A 12,389-nucleotide genomic window follows, 5' to 3' on the forward strand; every position below is an offset into this window, starting at 1 on the left:
GTAATTTCAGCTTCATCATTTAACTTCCCTAATTTCCCTAATAATGGTGCCTGCACGCTCGAGCCCATTTTGTCATGCTAAATTATGCCGTCCCGTCCCTCCTCTGCCTGTCTCGTCGATACATGGGGGTGTGTGTGGGGGATGCGTTTCAACCGTGGTGGCCGAATGCCCCTCGCCGCGACCATGCAATCGTAATGCCGGTCATAGCGCCGCGGTGCGAAGTAGCATCGGGGGAGGTCGTCCAATTCCCTGGTCGCCGGAAACCGTGAAGGTTAACCCCAATAAGGGCTTCTCGGATTAAAACCGGTCGGCCAGGTAACTTCCCCTCGGAGGTGAGGGGGACGCGGGGGTCGGCTCCGTCACTTGGTGGTGGCGAGGTCGGGGTGGGGCGCCCGCTGAACGGCTTCGTGGCGGCGGCATCACACTTTCACTGGCAGGTCACGTGACAGACCCAGGTGCCATTGGTTGACCGACTGAGATCACCGACAGATGCACCAACTGTGTCTCCCACTGTGTCGACTTTCTGCATTTATCTGCCCGGCGCTCCGCTCGTTGTGAACGTCGCTCCTCCACACTACCTTTGTTGTTGGAGGGCGACTACCTCCAACTGCCTGGTAACGTCCTTCACGAGCCTTCTCCGCAGAGGCCAGTCTTGACACCGCTGGTACCGGTCTTTGACAAGTCTATTCAGCTCCTGATCCTCCTGTACCGCATCACACAATCCAATGCCGTAATTATAATATAAATAAATAAAATATGCTCAAAATGACCCCCCAATATATTGCTATAAAATAGATTTATGTCATACAATACACTATTAGACATTATTGTAAAAAATAAATAAAAAGTCCATCCTATGTGTTAGTGAATTCTTTTTTATATTTTAGGCAGGAAATTCGTTTTCAAATTTAGATTGTTATGTCTGGGGGGACCCCCAGACTCCCTGGAAGATTTGGTCCCCCCCAATGTTGACTCCATGGCTACGGCCTTGACACAATCTCTTCTCTAGGCCGTTCTTCGCTCGTTTAGCCCTCTCTATGCTCTCCAACACAAAGATCCCCGTATCGCCTAACAGATTGTAGGCAAGTGCTTTGTGAGCACCTCTGCAGGTTGATATTAACACACGAGGGGGTGTGAGGCTGGCACAGCGCCTGGCCGCTTTTGTCTCCCCATTGCTGATGTTTACACACCACACTACACATGTGAGGCCGACTCGACCTAGAGGAGGTTCATGCAGGACCAGTTCAGATATTCGCCACTGGTGTTGGCCGTGAGCGGGAGTAAAACGCGGGTCACCGGCATGGCAACGTAATGCTCTGAACAACTGCACTACCGCTCTTACACTCACACACACTGCGGAATAGGAGGGGGGTAGGTTTCCAAACTTCACACGGGAAGGACCCCGAGTCGAAGAGAATCGAGCCCAGCACCCTGCCACCGAGAAGCTACCGAGAAGCTGTGTGAGCCAGCCGCCTTGCTCGCATCTCTCCACGTGCATGAAGGAAGCCTCACGTCGGGAGTGAGTGCGCCCGTGAGCATTCACTAACAGTGTCTCACAGCAGTGGGCAGGGGGGATTTTAAATAAAGCCCTGGCTGACGAGGGCCGCTGCTTGTCGTGTCCGTTTATCCGCGAAGCTCATGGGGCCACAACCCCTGAGCCGCATCGCAGCAGCAGCAGCGGCCACTCGACGACGATGCACGAATGGGAAATTAAAACGTTCAGGGCAGTGTGCAGAGACTGCTGTCACCCGGCAGAACAGAGCCACGAGACATGCAACATCGACTCAGTGCCCCATTCACGATCACGGAGGAGGAGGAGGCGACATCGCAGCGATGGTCGCCAGCTGCTGACGCAATTGTCTGGCTCATCAACCACCTCTGAACGTCAGGGGTACGAAGAATGCGACTGTAGGTGCACATCCAGAACCATACACTCGTTACAGGGCCCCATAGACTCGCAAAGATTTCGATGAATGAGGCGTCATCACAGATATGATTCTCCACTCTGCTATTCCTAAAGCAATGTAAGAGGAAGACGAATCTATAGATTCACGTACAGAGCCATACAAATCGCATCGAGACCCATAGCCTCGCACAGATATATCGGAATAAAAAATGACACTGGAGGAATCCGATGAGCTGTAGATCTCTTTTTCACAGATGTCCAGTAGGGGCGGATCAAAAGGTGACAACAAACACTACACAAACACGACGGAGTGCAAAGTATAGGAAAAGGTAAGTAAATCACAAAATACTTTTTATTTTACAAGGTAAAGCCCACGGAGCTAAGAGCTTTTTCAGAAGCGACCTGGCCACAAGTGATAGCTCAACGAAGTGGCTCATCACGTGGAAATGTATAGGAGCCAAATAACCTAAATGGGCCACTCACTATCTACTTGCACAGATCAATAGACTCGCACAGATACCTATAGGCACGCAGAGATCAATATATTGACATACAGAGCCGTACATTCGCATGGAGTGGCCAGGCAAGATTTATAGATTCACAGAGATTCATAGAAAATTGATACAAAGATACAGGTTCCTTTACCAGACTTGGGTCAAGTGATGTTAGTGAGTAGCACCGATGAAGACGAGCGTGGCACACGAGGGGGTGGGTGGCCAGCACACGACCTTTTGTCTCGCTCGTGCTGATGTTTTACATTACACACCGCACCAAGTACTAACATTTAAGGCCGAGTCTACCTAGGGGGAGGCCCAGGACCAGTTCGGATATTCGCTGTCACTTATTAGCCACGAGTGGAATTGAACTCGAGCTGCCGATGTTCGGAAGAGCAGTGCTGGGCTAGCCGCTGCGCCACCGCTTCCTACCACAAATAAACACAAAGATCCCCCGTATAGCCTTAATAAACTATTGTGGCAAGTGCTGTTAACCAGCACCGACGAAGGCCGTCACAGCACACCAGGGTGTATGTGGCCAGCACCACGCCCGATCGCCTTTGTCTCCCCAGTGGCGATGTTTACACACCACACCAGGTACTCATTTGAGGCTGAGTTGACCTAGGGGAGACCCAGGACCAGTTCAGATAATCATCACTGGTGTTGGCCATATTTCGGGACTCGAACTCGGGTTGCCGGTTCGTAGCTCAGTGCGCTAACAGCTACACTAGACGCAGAAATAAGTAACAATGACGAAGTGAGCAAACCAACACAACCTGTGTCCCATATCTCTGCGTTACAAGTGTAATGCGGGCGTAAACGGCCTCGCGGATATGACGTCATGGAGGGAGGAGTTAGGTCACGTGTGAGAGAGGGGTGAGGTCTTAAGGGAGAGATACCGGAAGAGACGGGAGAGTGTGGGAGATAGGGTAAGAGTGAGGCCACGCAGGGCGGAGGTTGGAGAGTGGCGAGATCGCCACACACGCAGAGTAAGACTCGGCATCGTCGGCCAGCGGTGACCGAGCACGGGGGAACGAGGAGCAGCGGTGGAGCTGCAGTGAGGGCAGCCGGAGGACTGCACAGGGGATCTGCAGCGGAGCTGCAGAGGCGAGGAGGCTACGGGAGCGAAGGCAGCTGTGGAGCTGCCAAGCGGAGGGGCTCTGAGCGAGGGCCGTGTGGGACAAGTGTAAGAACCCAAATAAAGGACAACGGAGACAGACCCAGTGATCGAGTCCTTTATTACACAAGTGTAACGACAAAAAATTAACCCGTAAAAACTAAGTTTTTCACTTTATATGCGTGGCGGCTAGAGTCCTCTCGTCCTCTGGCTTGAGATGGCTGCCACCTATGGGTCAGATGATTGCCTGCCACCATTAAGCAATTGGTAATTAAATATAAAAAAAAATTCCTAAAAAGTGTAAAGTTATGGAAAAAAATGTTCACGAAAATAAATTGGCGACAGTGGGTGTACTATACACAAGGGCTCACTAGAGGGCAGATTCCCGATGTCACGGAGGTCGGGTCAAGATATGACAGTTTGGGTGAACCCGCGAAAGCACGTGACCGGACGAGGGGGCACGGGGGCCCCCAGAAGGGGGTGAGCGGGCCACGTGATGCGGACCCAGAGTCCTCGCGAAGGATCGAGAAGGGGGCGTGGCTGTTCAACCCGGTAAAGAAGTCGTCTTCTTCGGTCCTCGCTCTTCAGTCTCTGGACATGACCACACGACGGCATGTCGGCTGTTCTGGTTCAAGCATATAGGGATTCGGTGGTTAGGAACGGTGGCCACCACACTCTTTGGTTTTTTCGGTAAAGTCACATAGGTATAAAATAAATCACGACGTTTCGATCGCAACACAAGCGGTCGTCCTCAGGCAGAAAAAATATAATCCACTGCTGGATTCCTGCAGTCACGAAAGCTTCAAAAATCAAGATGGCCACCACCTTACGTAGTTAACCTGTAATGTATATTGTCGCTCGGAATGTACATAGTTAACCTTGGAACGTTGAATAGTGTTGGTTGTGTTAGAGAATAAAACGTGTTGCCTCCCAGTCTTGGTCTGCGCCTGATTAGAACCCACTACACAAAAATGCAAGCATCTTTTATCGAATCACGATCCTTACGGCAGCAGCAGCAGCATGCTTGCCGTTCGTTGGAGAGCCTTTGCGATTCCAATCCGGCAAGACTCCCTGGTTAATCGTGCACGGCCTAATGTGTAGCATTGGTGTCGCACACGAAACCTCGTGTAGAGAGACGGATACGTGGGAAGCAGCCGCGTTTGTCTGCTTAGTTATTTTGTCATTCATATTCTCGACAAAGACGCTGATAATAATTATTATGTGTTGTGTACTATATAGATTTTCGTCAAACCAGGACCCATATCCAACACAGAGAGAGTATATTTGCCTACAAACTACCTGGCAGTTCACCGGCATTGATTAAAGCAAACCTGATTGCTGATGAGACACTGAATATCGAAACCGGTAGAGAGGCTTTGCTTGTGTTGAATCAATGATGCACGCTCGGAAGAAAGCGCCACGTGGGCTGATGGGGTGTGTACACAAAATACGTTTTAAAAAATGTGACTATAGTATGTTGAAGTGACAGAATACGGGGATGAGGAGGGGAGATTGCGCGCTTATCCATGACCGTGACTCAACCTCTCCCTTGCTGCGTTGCCAAAAAGTCACCGTGAGCTGTGACTATTCCATACACCGACTTAGAAAAAGCTGGAGATATCGGACACAAATGTTTAATCGTGAGCCCACCGGCCCATGCACCTCATGGTGTACAACATGTGCAGCTCTCCAACTCTCATCATCCACTCCATCTCTCTCCTGGCCACTCTATTTTAGTGTATCGTGTGGAATGGCTATTGCTCGAAACGTCGCCCGTTGTATGTTTTTCCTTGTAAGGGGCCGTCCATAAATGACGTCACGCGATGGATGGGTGAGTGAGTGGGTGGATGGGTGATTGAGTAGGTGGGTGGATGGGTGGGTGGATGGGTGAGTGAGTGGGTGGATGGGTGATTGAGTGAGTAGGTGGGTGGGTGAGTGGGTGGATGGGTGAGAGTGTGAGTGAGTTAGTGGATGAGTGCGTGAGCTGGTGTGACCTGTATTCGTGGCGGTAGATTAGATGAAACAGTGTCTGGTGAACCGAGTGCTCAAAACAGGTGGAGGCATCAACGCGTGAAGTTTACGGGAAGAGTGGCCACGGTAATAGCGAGAGAAGAGTGACAAGTAGGTGACTTGGCGAGCGCTGCACCGCTAATTAGCCTCTCGTGACGCGTGCTGCTGCACGTCTGTGAAAAAGAGCTTCACAGCTCATCAGATTCCTCCAGTATTAAGATTCTGATTCACAATGTTACACATACGAGTTGGTGATGCTGCGTTGGATGTGGCGCACGAGCACAAGTAACACATTCCATCCATTAATCAAAATCAACACCGTGTGTGTGTGGCCTTCAGAGGAACAAATATAAAATAGGCGACGTTTCAGGCAATGGCCCTTCTTCACAGCACATGAATAAACGACATCTACCGCAGTTATCTCTGCCCCGCCCCCATAGTTCCCCACGCTCACGGCAGGGAATCCAAGCTGCAGAAACCTAAACTAAATTAACTAAAAAATAAAATAAAAATTTATGCTACCACGTAAGGCCCACTGAGCTAGAAAGCTCTTTTTTAGAAGCAGCCTGGCCACAAATAAGAGCGCAACAAAGTGGGTCATCACGTGGAAATGTAGAGCAGTAGTCCAATGTCGATTCTAAATGGAGGGGAAAACCAGAGGACCCAAAGAAAAATCCACGCGACCACGGGAAGAGTCGAGAGAGAGAGAGACTCACGCAAACTCCAAATATACAGAGACTCACGCAAACTCAAAATATACAGGCATAAGGGTCGGGATCCAACCCACGATCTACTGCATGCCAGGCGAGGAGGTTGACATCTGGCCATCGTGGACCGACCGCGACGAGACGTGCGCAAGGGATTGCTCTCTCAGCGGGCCGTGCAGCTGACGGGATGTGTAAAATACCAGAGTGCGTTGATTTGTTTACGTGGAGGGACGGGTATTGGGAAGGAGGCGCGTAACGCCCGCTTATTGATTGTGTTGTTTTGTGCTCTTAGGCAATGCCGCGAATGATTATTGTGTGTCGCGTGTTATCGAGCTCTGCGTCGATACAGCTCGAGTGTTCAAGTTGATCTTTGAGTAACCAGGCGAGGAGCGACGCGGGTCACCAAAAAAACAGCGGGGAAACAAATACAATGAAGTGCAGCGATGGAGCAAATATAAATCAGAGCAGAGGGAGCCAGATAGAGATCAGAGCAGAGATAATCAGATAGAGATCACAGCAGAGACGACAGATAGAGATCAGAGCAGAGACAGCAAGATAGAGATCAGAGCAGAGACAGACAGACAGAGATCAGAGCAGAGACGACAGATAGAGATCAGAGCAGAGACAGACAGATAGAGATCAGAGCAGAGACAACTAGAGAGAAATCAGAGACAGACATACAGAGATCAGAGCAGAGACAGATAGAGATCAGAGCAGAGACAACAGATAGACATCAGAGCAGAGACAGACAGATAGAGATCAGAGCAGAGACAGACAGATAGAGATCAGAGACAGACAGATCAGAGCAGAGACAACAGATAGACATCAGAGCAGAGACGGACAGATAGAGATCAGAGCAGAGACATATAGATAGAAATCAGAGCAGAGACAGACAGATATAGATCAGAGCAGAGACAGACAGATAGACATCAGATCAGAGACAGACAGATAGAGATCAGAGCAGAGACAACCAGATAGAGATCAGAGCAGAGACAGACAGATCGAGATCAGAGCAGAGACAGACAGATAGAGATCAGAGCAGAGACAACCAGATAGAGATCAGAGCAGAGACAGACAGATCGAGATCAGAGCAGAGACAGACAGATAGAGATCAGAGCAGAGACAGACAGATATAGATCACAGCAGAGACAGACAGATATCAGAGCAGAGACAGATATATAGAGATCAGAACAGAGACAACCAGATAGACATCAGAACAGAGACAGACAGATAGACATCAGAGCAGAGACAGACAGATAGAGATCACAGCAGAGACAACCAGATAGACATCAGAGCAGAGACAGACAGATATACGTCAGAGCAGAGACAGACAGATATAGATCACAGCAGAGACAACCAGATAGACATCAGAGCAGAGACAGATAGATAGAGATCAGAACAGATATAGCCAGATAGAGATCACAGCAGAGACAACCAGATAGACATCAGAGCAGAGACAACCAGATAGAGATCAAAGCAGAGACAGGCGCATTATCACGGTCGGCTACGTACGGTAAGAAATAAGTTCGTCATACGTACATATGTTACAGAATTAATTAAAAACAGCGCACACACATTATCAAACATCATTACATTGATTACAACATAACACCTCGCCGTGACCCCACAGGAATCGCTCCACGCTCTCGTAGAGAGAGAGAGAGCCCGAGAGAGGACGACTCAGAGGCATCAGCAGGAGGAGAAACCACAGACGAGGAGCGGAAAAAGCAGCAGCAGCAGCCACGCGGTGAGGAGCCGGCACTACCAACAACTGCCCGAGCTCTGGGGTCTTCTCTATATATTAAGGTGCTTACAAACGTGGGAGGAAACCGGAGCACCCGGAGAAAACCCACGCATGCGAGGGGGGACACTCGATCCCATGCAGACGGAACAGGTGGAGTCCAATCTAGATTTGAAGTTTTCGTGACTGCAGGGATCCATACTCTTTGGTTTTTTCGGTAAAGTCAAGTAGGTAAAACAATCAATAAAATAAAATAAATGAAAACAAAATGAAATCACGACGTTTCTGAGGCAACACAAGCTTCCTTCATCAGGTGCAAACAAGGCACAGCAAAATAACTGTAGCGATTTAATGAGACATTGTTACATAGGGTAAGAGGAGGGGGAGGAGCCAAGGAGGACGGGCGCAGGATGGGGGGGGGGGAGCCAAGAAGGTGAAGGTGAAGCTGATACTAAACGACGGGGCCACGGATGGGGGAGGGGGTCGCAGAGCGGGGGAGAGTAGCGGTTTAGGCTTAACATGGTTAATCACATCTTTCCAATGATTGCTCAATTTGAATCCATCTTCTCGGTTGAAGTTATGTCTATGTTTGCATATCTGTATGGCCTCATAGACAAATCTTTGGTGGTATCCAGACGGCTTGCAGAGTACCTTGGGATCGGAGAAAACAATATCATGATCACCCACAGCGTTGTAACAATGATCAGCAACGGCCGACGAATTCGTTCTGCCGTGTTTCAAATCTGATTTGTGCTCGCGAATTCGGTCCAAAATATGTCGTTTCGTCTCCCCAATATAGCACTCACCGCAGGTACAACTCAATTTGTAAACACTGGGGTATTGTAAGTTAGGAATGACATCCTTTACGGATGGGATCAGATCACGGATTTTGTGTACTGTATTGAACCGGACCTGGATCTTGTGTTTGTTTAGAATTTTGGAAATCTTTTTGGTAACGCCTGCTATGTATGGCAGCCTGATGATTTTGATCGGAGTTTCAGGTGGTTGTTTCTGCATGTTGGGAGAAACAGCTTGGCGGATAGTACGGTCTGAGTATCCATTCATCTTGAGGGCCAGATGTACATGTTTTAATTCACTGGCCAGGTGGTGTTGGTCAGAGATGCAATGAGCCCTATGGTATAGAGTTTTGATGAGGGAATTATTTTGAGCTGGGTGGTGGTGGGAATCAGGCTTCAAGTAGGAATCTGTGTGGGTGACCTTCCTGTAAACAGAATGTCCCAAAGAACCATCATGCCTCCTCTCAAACAGAACATCCAAGAATGGCAGCTTGCCATCTTTCTCCACTTCCATGGTGAATTTAATGGATGGGTGTCTAGAATTGATGTGGTCTAGGAAATGGTTCAATGCTGGGAGGCCATGTGGCTAAATGACGAAAGTATCATCCGCATATCTCTTCCACAGGGAAGGATGAAGGGTGGATGTCTGGATGGCGTCTGATTTAAACTTCTCCATGAAAACATTGGCTATCACTGGTGATAAGGGGGAACCCATAGGTTGTACCGTCATTTTGTTTGTAGAAGGTACCATTCTAGGTAAAGTAAGCGCAGGTACATCAGGGTTCAGTCCATGTTGGACCAAGTCTTCAATTATTGTTATGGTGTCAGGCACTGGGACCTTGGTGAACAAAGAGACCACATCAAAGCTGACGAGGATATTGCCAGGAGACAGTACAATGTCCTTGACCATAGAAACCAATTGGGTTTAGTTAAGTACTGCTGAGGTGGTCTTGCCAGTGAAGGGAAGCAGAGTATCCGATAAAAAGCGGGCTAGCTTGTAGGTAGGAGAGTTTGTCATGCCGCCGCCACGAAGCCGTTCAGCAGGCGCCCCATCTAAGACCTCGCCACCACCAAGCGACGGAGCCGACCCCGCGTCCCCCTCACCTCACCTCACACGAACACACCCGCACGCATTCCCCCCCCCCCCATAGAGCTCCGTGGGGAGGTCACCTGGCCGACCGGTTTTTATCCGAGAAGCCCTTATCGGGATTAAACTTTCACGGTTTCCGGCGACCAGGGAATTGGACGACCTCCCCCGACGCTACTTTGCACCGCGGCGCTGCGACCGGCCTTAAGGTTGCAAGGTCGCAGCGAGGGGCCACTCGGCCACCGCGGGGGAAACGCATCTCACACACCCCACACACGCAAGTATCGACGGGGCAGGCAGAGGGAATAAGCATTGTGATGGAGGAGCATCATTAGAAAACACGCAGGCACCATTGTTAGGGGAGTTAAAGGATAAGGCTGTTAGTATGAGTAATCGGGAGAGCGGGGTCACGCGGGGAGCCGTGCACAAATTCCCACGGCGCACCTTTGTGACGGACGCCGCCGCATAAACTGCGATAATGGGGGGGGGGCCTGCGTGAGAAAGGGATTGATTGGAATTTGCGCCGCGCAGGTTGAGCATTAATTAGCATATCAAAAGCGGATTGATTGGAATTTGCGCCGCGCAGGTTGAGCATTAAGTAGCATATCAAAAGCGCCCGGAACGGCGGTGCGCATGCGAGAGGGTCGCGAGCCTATTGTCCAGAGTCGCATTCCCTTTGAGGTAGGGAGGGTAAATGGGGAGCAAAAAGGGGAAATCGCTCTCTTGCTCCGAGAAGCCAACGTCCAGGACTGCCCCAGCTCTGCCCTCCGGACGTCCGTGCGACGTGTCGAGGCGAGCAGCGAGGAAAACCCACGGAACGTCGAGTGCCTCAAACCGTGAGTAAGGAGGTAAAAGTGTTTCGTGAACGATAAATAGGGAATAGGTTCCGGGTTAGTAGAGTAGGCAGCCTCGTCGATTCATACTGACTCAACAACCAGTCCCACGTAGCAGACAATAAATCATTAATAGCTGATCGTGGCCTCGTGTGATCTCGTGTTATAAGTGTGAACGCGTGTGGTACTGTGTATGCGTAAGCTCGCGGCGTGCGTAATCAGCGTACCCCAGGTGCGCGATCATAACGTGAGCGGCGAGCGCGGCGCAGAGCGGCGCAAGAGTGGGTATCGCGTGTGGAGCTGTATGCGTGTGTGCGCGCACGTTCACGACGTGTATAATACAGGTGCGCGATCCTAGCGTGAGTGGTCAGGGTTGAGTGAGTGCCGCGCAGAGCTGTGTGTGGGTGTGCGCGTGCGTAATTAAACATGCCTACTACGCGGACCCGCGGGGGAGGGGAATCCTGGAGCGACGGCTCTCACCCCATGGGTGAAGAACGCAGCAGCGGTTCGCCTAGCAGCGAGGGGGCGAGTAATGAGGTTAACCCGGCCGTTAGGGGTACCGAGGGAGGGATCGCGGGGGCTAGCGACCCTCACATATTGGTGTCAGAAACGGGACGATCCCCCGCACCCCCAAGGGAAAGAGGCCCCCCAACCCAGATTAAAATCAAATGCACATTTACGGGCAAAGGAATTCCATCATGGAAATCGTTTGCCCGCAGCATCAGAGGGGCTAAAAAAGTTAATGGGTGGTCAGATGAGGAGGCGTTGCAGCAGTTAGAGTTACATTTAGATGGGCGGGCAGCTGACTTTGTGGAAGCTTTGCCCGCAAGCGCACAAAATCAGTGGGAAAAATTAATGTGCGAACTCGAACGGCGCTTCGGCGCCTATGACGAGGAGGATGCGCAGGCGGCCTTAGAGGCACGCCGTCGTCAACCCGGCGAGGATCTGCGAGATTACGCCGAGGATGTACGCATGTTGACCCAGCTCGCGTACCCAGAGTACGAGGCCAAAATAATTGAGGGCCTCGCCGCCGGTAAAATCCAACGATATTTGGCACACACCCCGTGGTGGCAGCCAAATGTAGACGGTGCACGCCTCTCCTTTAACACCCTCGTCGAGCGCGCGCGAAAATGCGAGAAACTCTCAGGTGAGCGCGCGCAGCCTCGAGGGAGGGGACGAGAGTGCGCCGTGGCGAGCCTACTCTCCGACGAGGAGGAAGAGATCGCCATCGCAGTAAGAGGACGGGCAAGGGAGCCCCAGAGACCCAGCGAGACCACCCCAGGGTGGGTAGCCGGGTTACAGGCTGGCATAGGAGATATACGCGAGGAAGCGAATAAAAATATGACCAAGCTGCAGTCCTCCGTTGAGGCCATCCAGTCCGAGATGGGGGAGCTGCGCGCCACGGTGGGAGGGCTAACGGGAAGGGTAACCCAACTAGAGGTGGAGTCCAGGCAGCGACAAACTGGGAGAGGGAGCGGGCAGGGGGCCCACTACGGAGCCGCCCCCCTCCCCGGGCATGTTATATGTGCGATCGCCGAGGGCATCTAGTGAGGGACTGTCCTGAAATCACCCGAGCTAGGCAGACGCGGGGGTTAAACTCCAACGCCCCCTAGAGAGCGGACCAACTAGGGGTGCAATCGACGCGGTCCCGATACAAATAGACGATGATGAGAATAATGGCGAGCGAGTGATCTCCA

Source organism: Lampetra planeri, chromosome 65 (genome assembly GCF_965212315.1).
Source record: "Lampetra planeri chromosome 65, kcLamPlan1.2.h2, whole genome shotgun sequence".
Lineage (NCBI taxonomy): Eukaryota > Metazoa > Chordata > Hyperoartia > Petromyzontiformes > Petromyzontidae > Lampetra > Lampetra planeri.